The sequence below is a fragment of the Idiotropiscis lumnitzeri genome, chromosome 22 (assembly GCF_059441095.1).
Source record: "Idiotropiscis lumnitzeri isolate Australia: NSW breed Sydney's pygmy pipehorse chromosome 22, RoL_Ilum_1.0, whole genome shotgun sequence".
Classification (NCBI taxonomy): Eukaryota; Metazoa; Chordata; class Actinopteri; order Syngnathiformes; family Syngnathidae; genus Idiotropiscis; species Idiotropiscis lumnitzeri.
The window spans coordinates 177,501-190,000 of NC_142412.1; the positions used below are offsets into that span (position 1 = coordinate 177,501).

At 61.3% G+C, this 12,500-nt stretch overlaps 1 non-coding gene across 1 annotated transcript in view; it reads left to right on the plus strand.

Annotated features, from left to right (window-relative positions):
- The first annotated feature begins 12,096 nt into the window (after positions 1–12,096).
- The window catches only part of LOC148316111 (18S ribosomal RNA), a 1,933-nt gene continuing 1,529 nt past the window's right edge, over positions 12,097–12,500 (plus strand). Inside the window, exon 1 of the ribosomal RNA XR_015840365.1 lies at positions 12,097–12,500. This exon is cut by the window's right edge and continues 1,529 nt beyond it. This is a non-coding gene — a ribosomal RNA (18S ribosomal RNA).

The following is a 12,500-nucleotide window of genomic DNA, read 5'->3' on the forward strand; positions in this document are numbered from 1 at the left end:
AAAGTTAGGCCGAAGAGGACGGCCTTCCCCCGGACGCGAGGTGGGCCGAGTGGCCCCTAAGTTCAACCGCGTGGAGGCTCCGGAGGAGACAGGCCGGCGTCCGTGAAAGTCAGGCCGAAGAGGACGGACTTCCCCCGGACGCGAGGTGGGCCGAGTGGCCCCTAAGTTCAACCGCGTGGAGGCTCCGGAGGAGACAGGCCGGCATCCGTGAAAGTCAGGCCGAAGAGGACGGCCTTCCCCCGGACGCGAGGTGGGCCGAGTGGCCCCTAAGTTCAACCGCGTGGAGGCTCCGGAGGAGACAGGCCGGCGTCCGTGAAAGTCAGGCCGAAGAGGATGGCCTCCCCCCGGACGCGAGGTGGGCCGAATTGCACTAAGTGCGACCAGGGGTTGGACGTTTAGGTGACCAGGGGTGGGCCACTTAGGCGACCAGGGGTGGGCCACTTAGGCGACCAGGGGTGGGCCACTTAGGTGACCAGGGGCGGCAGGTTTAGGCGACCAGGGGTGGGCCACTTAGGCGACCAGGGGTGGCAGGTTTAGGCGACCAGGGGTGGGACGTTTAGGTGACCAGGGGTAGGACGTTTAGGCGACCAGGGGTGGGACGTTTAGGTGACCAGGGGTAAGGGGTTTAGGCGACCAGGGGTGGGATGTTTAGGTGACCAGGGGTGGGACGTTTAGGTGACCAGGGGTGGGCCACTTAGGCGACCAGGGGTAAGGGGTTTAGGTGACCAGGGGTAAGGGGTTTAGGTGACCAGGGGTAAGGGGTTTAGGCGACCAGGGGTGAGACGTTTAGGCGACCAGGGGTAAGGGGTTTAGGTGACCAGGGGTAAGGGGGTTAGGCGACCTGGGGCTGGAGAGGAGCACCTTCCCCGGGCACAGGCAGGGAGCGAGCGCCCACCCCCAGCTCCATCGCTCCGGGGGTAATAGGCCGGCGTCTGCCACACTTAGCCCGGAGAGGAGCACCTTCCCCGGGCACAGGCGGGGAGCGAGCGCCCCCCAGCTCCATCGCTCCGGGGGTAATAGGCCGGCGTCTGCCACACTTAGCCCGGAGAGGAGCACCTTCCCTGGGCACAGGCGGGGAGCGAGCGCCCCCCAGCTCCATCGCTCCGGGGGTAATAGGCCGGCGTCTGCCACACTTAGCCCGGAGATGAGCACCTTCCCCGGGCACAGGCAGGGAGCGAGCGCCCACCCCCAGCTCCATCGCTCCGGGGGTAATAGGCCGGCGTCTGTCACACTTAGCCCGAATAGGAGCATCTTCCCCGGGCACGGGAGGTGCCAAGCGGCCCCTAAGTCTACCCTCATGGAAGCTCCGGAGGAGGAGTGCGGGCGTGTGTCACACTTAGCCCGAATAGGAGCACCTTCCCCGGGCACGGGAGGTGCCAAGCGGCCCCTAAGTCTACCCTCATGGAAGCTCCGGAGGAGGAGGGCGGGCGTGTGTCACACTTGGCCCGAATAGGAGCACCTTCCCCGGGCACAGACGGTGCCAAGCGGCCCCTAAGTTTGCCCTTATGGAAGCTCCGGAGGAGGAGTGCATGCTGTGTGACAGTGAAGCCGAATATGAGCACCTTCCCCGGGCACAGGCGGTGCCAAGCGGCCCCTAAGTTTGCCCAAATGGAAGCTCCGGAGGAGGAGTGCATGCTGCCTGACAGTGAAGCCGAATAGGAGCACCTTCCCCGGGCACAGGCGGTGCCAAGCGGCCCCTAAGTTTGCCCTAATGGAAGCTCCGGAGGAGGAGTGCGGGCGTGTGTCACACTTGGCCCGAATAGGAGCACCTTCCCCGGGCACAGACGGTGCCAAGCGGCCCCTAGGTTTGCCCTTATGGAAGCTCCGGAGGAGGAGGGCGGGCGTGTGTCACACTTGGCCCGAATAGGAGCACCTTCCCCGGGCACAGGCGGTGCCAAGCGGCCCCTAAGTTTGCCCAAATGGAAGCTCCGGAGGAGGAGTGCATGCTGCCTGACAGTGAAGCCGAATATGAGCACCTTCCCCGGGCACAGGCGGTGCCAAGTGGCCCCTAAGTTTGCCCAAATGGAAGCTCCGGAGGAGGAGTGCGGGCGTGTGTCACACTTGGCCCGAATATGAGCACCTTCCCCGGGCACAGGCGGTGCCAAGCGGCCCCTAAGTTTGCCCTTATGGAAGCTCCGGAGGATGAGTGCATGCTGTGTGACAGTGAAGCCGAATATGAGCACCTTCCCCGGGCACAGGCGGTGCCAAGCGGCCCCTAAGTTTACCCTCATGGAAGCTCCGGAGGAGGAGGGCGGGCGTGTGTCACACTTGGCCCGAATAGGAGCACCTTCCCCGGGCACGGACGGTGCCAAGCGGCCCCTAAGTTTGCCCAAATGGAAGCTCCGGAGGAGGAGTGCATGCTGCCTGACAGTGAAGCCGAATATGAGCACCTTCCCCGGGCACAGGCGGTGCCAAGTGGCCCCTAAGTTTGCCCAAATGGAAGCTCCGGAGGAGGAGTGCGGGCGTGTGTCACACTTGGCCCGAATATGAGCACCTTCCCCGGGCACAGGCGGTGCCAAGCGGCCCCTAAGTTTGCCCTTATGGAAGCTCCGGAGGATGAGTGCATGCTGTGTGACAGTGAAGCCGAATATGAGCACCTTCCCCGGGCACAGGCGGTGCCAAGCGGCCCCTAAGTTTACCCTCATGGAAGCTCCGGAGGAGGAGGGCGGGCGTGTGTCACACTTGGCCCGAATAGGAGCACCTTCCCCGGGCACGGACGGTGCCAAGCGGCCCCTAAGTTTGCCCAAATGGAAGCTCCGGAGGAGGAGTGCATGCTGCCTGACAGTGAAGCCGACTATGAGCACCTTCCCCGGGCACAGGCGGTGCCAAGCGGCCCCTAAGTTTGCCCTTATGGAAGCTCCGGAGGAGGAGGGCGGGCGTGTGTCACACTTGGCCCGAATAGGAGCACCTTCCCCGGGCACGGGCGGTGCCAAGCGGCCCCTAAGTTTGCCCTTATGGAAGCTCCGGAGGATGAGTGCATGCTGTGTGACAGTGAAGCCGAATAGGAGCACCTTCCCCGGGCACAGGCGGTGCCAAGCGGCCCCTAAGTTTGCCCTTATGGAAGCTCCGGAGGAGGAGGGCGGGCGTGTGTCACACTTGGCCCGAATAGGAGCACCTTCCCCGGGCACGGACGGTGCCAAGCGGCCCCTAAGTTTGCCCTTATGGAAGCTCCGGAGGAGGAGTGCATGCTGTGTGACAGTGAAGCCGAATAGGAGCACCTTCCCCGGGCACAGGCGGTGCCAAGCGGCCCCTAAGTTTGCCCAAATGGAAGCTCCGGAGGAGGAGTGCATGCTGTGTGACAGTGAAGCCGAATAGGAGCACCTTCCCCGGGCACAGACGGTGCCAAGCGGCCCCTAAGTTTGCCCAAATGGAAGCTCCGGAGGAGGAGTGCGGGCGTGTGTCACACTTAGCCCGAATAGGAGCACCTTCCCCGGGCACAGGCGGTGCCAAGCGGCCCCTAAGTTTGCCCAAATGGAAGCTCCGGAGGAGGAGTGCATGCTGTGTGACAGTGAAGCCGAATATGAGCACCTTCCCCGGGCACAGACGGTGCCAAGCGGCCCCTAAGTTTGCCCAAATGGAAGCTCCGGAGGAGGAGTGCATGCTGCCTGACAGTGAAGCCGACTATGAGCACCTTCCCCGGGCACAGGCGGTGCCAAGCGGCCCCTAAGTTTGCCCTTATGGAAGCTCCGGAGGAGGAGGGCGGGCGTGTGTCACACTTGGCCCGAATAGGAGCACCTTCCCCGGGCACAGACGGTGCCAAGCGGCCCCTAAATTTGCCCTTATGGAAGCTCCGGAGGAGGAGTGCATGCTGTGTGACAGTGAAGCCGAATAGGAGCACCTTCCCCGGGCACAGACGGTGCCAAGCGGCCCCTAAGTTTGCCCTTATGGAAGCTCCGGAGGAGGAGGGCGGGCGTGTGTCACACTTGGCCCGAATAGGAGCACCTTCCCCGGGCACAGACGGTGCCAAGCGGCCCCTAAGTTTGCCCTTATGGAAGCTCCGGAGGAGGAGTGCATGCTGTGTGACAGTGAAGCCGAATAGGAGCACCTTCCCCGGGCACAGACGGTGCCAAGCGGCCCCTAAATTTGCCCTTATGGAAGCTCCGGAGGAGGAGTGCATGCTGTGTGACAGTGAAGCCGAATAGGAGCACCTTCCCCGGGCACGGGCGGTGCCAAGCAGCCCCTAAGTTTGCCCAAATGGAAGCTCCGGAGGAGGAGTGCATGCTGCCTGACAGTGAAGCCGAATAGGAGCACCTTCCCCGGGCACAGGCGGTGCCAAGCGGCCCCTAAGTTTGCCCTTATGGAAGCTCCGGAGGAGGAGGGCGGGCGTGTGTCACACTTGGCCCGAATAAGAGCACCTTCCCCGGGCACAGGCGGTGCAAAGCGGCCCCTAAGTTTGCCCTTATGGAAGCTCCGGAGGAGGAGTGCGGGCGTGTGTCACACTTGGCCCGAATATGAGCACCTTCCCCGGGCACAGGCGGTGCCAAGCGGCCCCTAAGTTTGCCCTTATGGAAGCTCCGGAGGAGGAGTGCATGCTGTGTGACAGTGAAGCCGAATAGGAGCACCTTCCCCGGGCACAGGCGGTGCCAAGCGGCCCCTAAGTTTGCCCAAATGGAAGCTCCGGAGGAGGAGTGCGGGCGTGTGTCACACTTGGCCCGAATAGGAGCACCTTCCCCGGGCACAGACGGTGCCAAGCGGCCCCTAAGTTTGCCCAAATGGAAGCTCCAGAGGAGGAGTGCATGCTGCCTGACAGTGAAGCCGAATATGAGCACCTTCCCCGGGCACAGGCGGTGCCAAGCGGCCCCTAAGTTTGCCCAAATGGAAGCTCCAGAGGAGGAGTGCATGCTGCCTGACAGTGAAGCCGAATATGAGCACCTTCCCCGGGCACAGGCGGTGCCAAGCGGCCCCTAAGTTTGCCCAAATGGAAGCTCCGGAGGAGGAGTGCGGGCGTGTGTCACACTTGGCCCGAATAGGAGCACCTTCCCCGGGCACAGACGGTGCCAAGCGGCCCCTAAGTTTGCCCAAATGGAAGCTCCAGAGGAGGAGTGCATGCTGCCTGACAGTGAAGCCGAATAGGAGCACCTTCCCCGGGCACAGACGGTGCCAAGCGGCCCCTAAGTTTGCCCTTATGGAAGCTCCGGAGGAGGAGTGCATGCTGTGTGACAGTGAAGCCGAATATGAGCACCTTCCCCGGGCACGGGAGGTGCCAAGCGGCCCCTAAGTCTACCCTCATGGAAGCTCCGGAGGAGGAGGGCGGGCGTGTGTCACACTTGGCCCGAATAGGAGCACCTTCCCCGGGCACAGACGGTGCCAAGCGGCCCCTAAGTTTGCCCAAATGGAAGCTCCGGAGGAGGAGTGCGGGCGTGTGTCACACTTGGCCCGAATAGGAGCACCTTCCCCGGGCACAGACGGTGCCAAGCGGCCCCTAAGTTTTCCCAAATGGAAGCTCCGGAGGAGGAGTGCGGGCGTGTGTCACACTTGGCCCGAATAGGAGCACCTTCCCCGGGCACAGACGGTGCCAAGCGGCCCCTAAGTTTTCCCAAATGGAAGCTCCGGAGGAGGAGTGCGGGCGTGTGTCACACTTGGCCCGAATAGGAGCACCTTCCCCGGGCACAGGCGGCGCAAAGCGGCCCCTAAGTCGGTAAAGGTTGAAATAAGTAAATAAATACAAAAAGGACGAGGGGGGGAAAAAAAAGGCAAAAACTTATCAAATTCCCCCATTCATTTCAATGGGCTCGGCCGAATTGGGCTTGCGGGACCGCCGAGGGCACGCCGGAGGGCGGTTGAGTCGGTAAAAGTTGAAATAAATGAATAAATACAAAAAGGACGAGGGGGGGGGGAAAAAAAGGCAAAAACGTATAAAATTCCCCCATTCATTTCAATGGGCTCGGCCGAATTGGGCTTGCGGGACCGCCGAGGGCACGCCGGAGGGCGGTTGAGTCGGTAAAAGTTGAAATAAATGAATAAATACAAAAAGAACGAGGGGGGGAAAAAAGGCAAAAACGTATAAAATTCCCCCATTCATTTCAATGGGCTCGGCCGAATTGGGCTTGCGGGACCGCCGAGGGCACGCCGGAGGGCGGTTGAGTCGGTAAAAGTTGAAATAAATGAATAAATACAAAAAGAACGAGGGGGGGAAAAAAAAGGCAAAAACGTATAAAATTCCCCCATTCATTTCAATGGGCTCGGCCGAATTGGGCTTGCGGGACCGCCGAGGGCACGCCGGAGGGCGGTTGAGTCGGTAAAAGTTGAAATAAATGAATAAATACAAAAAGGACGAGGGGGGGAAAAAAAGGCAAAAACGTATAAAATTCCCCCATTCATTTCAATGGGCTCGGCTAAAATGGGCCTGCAGTACTGCCGAGAGGCCGCCGGAGGACGCCCTAGTAGGCAAACGTTGATCCCCACACACGAGGGGTCAGTTAGGCGACCAGGGGTAGCGTTTAGGTGACCAGGGGTAGCGTTTAGGCGACCAGGGGTAGCGTTTAGGTGACCAGGGGTAGCGTTTAGGCGACCAGGGGTAGCGTTTAGGCGACCAGGGGTAGCGTTTAGGCGACCAGGGGTAGCTTTTAGGCGACCAGGGGTAGCTTTTAGGCGACCAGGGGTAGCGTTTAGGCGACCAGGGGCGTTGCAGTTCCGCCGAATTGCATTAGGGGCGCTGCAGTAGGCAAACGTTCTTCCCCCCTAGTCAGAGGGTCATTTGCCTACTTCCCAGGTTTACCCGGGTTTTCCAAAACACCTGGGGCACATTTTCAGGGATCACGTTTTTAGAAACAAAAATATTCATAATTTCTTCTAAGTCCCCTTTCCAGCGGGGAACTTTGAAACATTGTATCCGACCACTGAAGGCTGTTGGCGGGCACGGCGCGGCAAACAGCCCGCACTCAGGCATGGAGCTCCGGGGAAAGTTGCCTAATTTCTTCTAAGTCCCCTTTCCAGCGGGGAACTTTGAAACATTGTATCCGACCGTGGAAGGCTGTTGGCGGGCGCGGCGCGGCTCATAGCCGGCCCTCGGGCACGGAGCTCCGGGTGAATTTTACAAATTTCTTCTAAGTCCCCTTTCCAGCGGGGAACTTTGAAACATTGTATCCGACCGTGGAAGGCTGTTGGCGGGCACGGCGCGGCTCATAGCCGGCCCTCGGGCACGGAGCTCCGGGTGAATTTTCACAAATTTCTTCTAAGTCCCCTTTCCAGCGGGGAACTTTCAAACATTGTATCCGACCACTGAAGGCTGTTGGCGGACGCGGCGCGGCTCACAGCCCGCCCTCAGGCACGGAGCTCCGGGTGAATTTGCCTCATTTCTTCTAAGTCCCCTTTCCAGCGGGGAACTTTGAAACATTGTATCCGACCACTGAAGGCTGTTGGCGGGCGCGGCGCGGCTCACAGCCCGCCCTCAGGCACGGAGCTCCGGGGAAATTTGCCTCATTTCTTCTAAGTCCCCTTTCCAGCGGGGAACTTTCAAACATTGTATCCGACCAAAGGAAGGCTGTTGGCGGGCGCGGCGCGGCTCATAGCCGGCCCTCGGGCACGGAGCTCCTGGTGAATTTTACAAATTTCTTCTAAGTCCCCTTTCCAGCGGGGAACTTTGAAACATTGTATCCGACCGTGGAAGGCTGTTGGCGGGCACGGCGCGGCTCATAGCCGGCCCTCGGGCACGGAGCTCCGGGTGAATTTTCACAAATTTCTTCTAAGTCCCCTTTCCAGCGGGGAACTTTGAAACATTGTATCCGACCGTGGAAGGCTGTTGGCGGGCACGGCGCGGCTCATAGCCGGCCCTCGGGCACGGAGCTCCGGGTGAATTTTCACAAATTTCTTCTAAGTCCCCTTTCCAGCGGGGAACTTTGAAACATTGTATCCGACCGTGGAAGGCTGTTGGCGGGCACGGCGCGGCTCATAGCCGGCCCTCGGGCACGGAGCTCCGGGTGAATTTTCACAAATTTCTTCTAAGTCCCCTTTCCAGCGGGGAACTTTGAAACATTGTATCCGACCGTGGAAGGCTGTTGGCGGGCACGGCGCGGCTCATAGCCGGCCCTCAGGCACGGAGCTCCGGGTGAATTTTCACCTCATTTCTTCTAAGTCCCCTTTCCAGCGGGGAACTTTGAAACATTGTATCCGACCGTGGAAGGCTGTTGGCGGGCACGGCGCGGCTCATAGCCGGCCCTCGGGCACGGAGCTCCGGGTGAATTTTCACAAATTTCTTCTAAGTCCCCTTTCCAGCGGGGAACTTTGAAACATTGTATCCGACCGTGGAAGGCTGTTGGCGGGCACGGCGCGGCTCATAGCCGGCCCTCGGGCACGGAGCTCCGGGTGAATTTTCACAAATTTCTTCTAAGTCCCCTTTCCAGCGGGGAACTTTGAAATATTGTATCCGACCGTGGAAGGCTGTTGGCGGGCGCGGCGCGGCTCATAGCCGGCCCTCAGGCACGGAGCTCCGGGTGAATTTTCACAAATTTCTTCTAAGTCCCCTTTCCAGCGGGGAACTTTGAAACATTGTATCCGACCGTGGAAGGCTGTTGGCGGGCACGGCGCGGCTCATAGCCGGCCCTCGGGCACGGAGCTCCGGGTGAATTTTCACAAATTTCTTCTAAGTCCCCTTTCCAGCGGGGAACTTTGAAACATTGTATCCGACCGTGGAAGGCTGTTGGCGGGCGCGGCGCGGCTCATAGCCGGCCCTCAGGCACGGAGCTCCGGGTGAATTTTCACAAATTTCTTCTAAGTCCCCTTTCCAGCGGGGAACTTTGAAACATTGTATCCGACCGTGGAAGGCTGTTGGCGGGCACGGCGCGGCTCATAGCCGGCCCTCAGGCACGGAGCTCCGGGTGAATTTTCACCTCATTTCTTCTAAGTCCCCTTTCCAGCGGGGAACTTTGAAACATTGTATCCGACCGTGGAAGGCTGTTGGCGGGCACGGCGCGGCTCATAGCCGGCCCTCGGGCACGGAGCTCCGGGTGAATTTTTACAAATTTCTTCTAAGTCCCCTTTCCAGCGGGGAACTTTGAAACATTGTATCCGACCGTGGAAGGCTGTTGGCGGGCACGGCGCGGCTCATAGCCGGCCCTCGGGCACGGAGCTCCGGGTGAATTTGCCTCATTTCTTCTAAGTCCCCTTTCCAGCGGGGAACTTTGAAACATTGTATCCGACCACTGAAGGCTGTTGGCGGGCGCGGCGCGGCTCACAGCCCGCCCTCAGGCACGGAGCTCCGGGGAAATTTGCCTCATTTCTTCTAAGTCCCCTTTCCAGCGGGGACCTTTCAAACATTGTATCCGACCACTGAAGGCTGTTGGCGGACGCGGCGCGGCTCACAGCCCGCCCTCAGGCACGGAGCTCCGGGGAAATTTGCCTCATTTCTTCTAAGTCCCCTTTCCAGCGGGGAACTTTCAAACATTGTATCCGACCACTGAAGGCTGTTGGCGGGCGCGGCGCGGCTCACAGCCCGCACTCAGGCACGGAGCTCCGGGGAAATTTGCCTCATTTCTTCTAAGTCCCCTTTCCAGCGGGGACCTTTCAAACATTGTATCCGACCACTGAAGGCTGTTGGCGGACGCGGCGCGGCTCACAGCCCGCCCTCAGGCACGGAGCTCCGGGGAAATTTGCCTCATTTCTTCTAAGTCCCCTTTCCAGCGGGGACCTTTCAAACATTGTATCCGACCACTGAAGGCTGTTGGCGGACGCGGCGCGGCTCACAGCCCGCCCTCAGGCACGGAGCTCCGGGGGAATTTGCCCCCTCATTTCTTCTAAGTCCCCTTTAGGCGACCAGGGGTTGACAATTTAGGTGACCAGGGGTTGACAATTTAGGCGACCAGGGGTGACTTTTAGGCGACCAGGGGTGAGGTTTAGGCGACCAGGGGTGAGGTTTAGGCGACCAGGGGTAGCGTTTAGGCGACCAGGGGCGTTGCAGTTCCGCCGAATTGCATTAGGGGCGCTGCAGTAGGCAAACGTTTTTCCCCCTAGTCAGAGGGTCATTTGCCTACTTCCCAGGTTTACCCGGGTTTTCCAAAACACCTGGGGCACATTTTTAGGAACCACGTTTTTAGAAACAAAAATTCTTCTATGTCCACCTCCGTGAAAGAAATTGCCCAATGGTTCCCGCGGAAGAGAGCTGCCAGGCGGACGCATACTGCAATAACGGCCGCCCTGGCGCTCTGGTGGATGTTATCCTCGAAATTTCTTCTATGTGCCCATTCCAGCGGGCAACTTGCGAACAATGGTGTCCGACCATGGAAGGCTGTTGGCGGACGCGGCGCGGCTCACAGCCCGCCCTCAGGCACGGAGCTCCGGGGGAATTTTCCCCTCATTTCTTCTAAGTCCCCATTCCAGCGGGGAGCTTGCAAACGTGGTATCCGACCACTGAAGGCTGTTGGCGGGCACGGCCCCACCAGCGCAACACGGCACTTCCTATGACTCGGGTCCGACGCAGGAGGAGCGGTCCTCCCGGCCCCGCCACACGGCACTTCCTATGACTCGGGTCCGACGCAGGAGGAGCGGTCCTCCCGGCCCCGCCACACGGCACTTCCTATGACTCGGGTCCGACGCAGGAGGAGCGGTCCTCCCGGCCCCGCCACACGGCACTTCCTATGACTCGGGTCCGACGCAGGAGGAGCGGTCCTCCCGGCCCCGCCACACGGCACTTCCTATGACTCGGGTCCGACGCAGGAGGAGCGGTCCTCCCGGCCCCACCACCGCCACACGGCACTTCCCATGACCCGGGTCCGACGCAGGAGGAGCGGTCCTCCCGGCCCCACCGCAACACACACAACCACTGACCGATTGGCAATCATGACCCGCCATCGGAGGGCCCCTGCCGGCCCCGGCCTCGCGCCGGGGTGTTCGGGTGGACGGTTCCTTCGGCCTGCGGGTCGACCTCTGAGCGTTGGCCGGCACCGCAGCACCGCAGCACACACATAACCACTGACCTATTGGCAATCATGACCCGCCATCGGAGGGCCCCTGCCGGCCCCGGCCTCGCGCCGGGGTGTTCGGGTGGACGGTTCCTTCGGCCTGCGGGTCGACCTCTGAGCGTTGGCCGGCACCGCAGCACACACATAACCACTGACCGATTGGCAATCATGACCCGCCATCGGAGGGCCCCTGCCGGCCCCGGCCTCGCGCCGGGGTGTTCGGGTGGACGGTTCCTTCGGCCTGCGGGTCGACCTCTGAGTGTTGGCCGGCACCGCAGCACACACATAACCACTGACCGATTGGCAATCATGACCCGCCATCGGAGGGCCCCTGCCGGCCCCGGCCTCGCGCCGGGGTGTTCGGGTGGACGGTTCCTTCGGCCTGCGGGTCGACCTCTGCGCGTTGGCCGGCACTTCCCTACCGTTACCCACCCCACCCCTGGGGTTGTGACAAAACGGCACTTCCTATGACTCGGGTCCGACGCAGGAGGAGCGGTCCTCCCGGCCCATCTCGCACCCACACCCTGACATATACTGCACCACACCAACCACTGACCGATTGGCAAGCATGACCCGCCATCGGAGGGCCCCTGCCGGCCCCGGCCTCGCGCCGGGGTGTTCGGGTGGACGGTTCCTTCGGCCTGCGGATCGACCTCTAGCGCACCAACCAGCGCGAAACCGCTTTCGTCGCGAGACCGAGACGACCCTGTCGCGTGCCCGTCGGCCACACGGGCCCAGAGATGTCCTACACGGGAGTTCCGCCGCGCTCGCGGGTGCCCCGCCACGAGAGGGGTGCGGGAGCCCAGGCCCGCGTCAGCCGAGCGGTCCTTTCCGAAAAAGCATGTTTCTCAAACCCTACCGGCGTCTGTCAGAAGACGCCGCCTCCGAGTGCGTGTTGCGGTCGCGGGCGTGCGGGCGGCTCCGGCTCCCTCCCGCGACTGACCGCCACGCGGTAACGCGGCCTCTACGGACCGAGTACATACCGAGGCCCAGCCGACTTCCTCACCGCGCACGGGGGCTGAATCGGAAATTTCGGTAGCCCACGTCCGAAAAAAAATGAAAGAAACGAGGGAGGCTGGGGTGCCGCCGGGGGTAACCCCGCGGGAGGCCGTCTCCCGCGGGCGCCGCCCGGTCCCCGCGCCCGGCTCCCCGCTCAGCTCCGGTTCCAATGCAAGAAACACAGACCGCCGGACGCGAGGGCTACCTGGTTGATCCTGCCAGTAGCATATGCTTGTCTCAAAGATTAAGCCATGCAAGTCTAAGTACACACGGTTCCGATACAGTGAAACTGCGAATGGCTCATTAAATCAGTTATGGTTCCTTTGATCGCTCCACCGTTACTTGGATAACTGTGGCAATTCTAGAGCTAATACATGCAAACGAGCGCCGACCCGTCTCCGCGGGGACGCGCGCATTTATCAGACCCAAAACCCACGCGGGTTCGGTTTGCCGCGGTGCAGCGGGCCCGCCGGCTTTCACAGCCGGCGGGCTGTCGGTCTCCGCGGTGCCGCCGGCCCGGCCCCCCCTTTGGTGACTCTAGATAACGCCCGAGCCGATCGCCGGCCCCCCCGCGGCGGCGACGTCTCATTCGAATGTCTGCCCTAT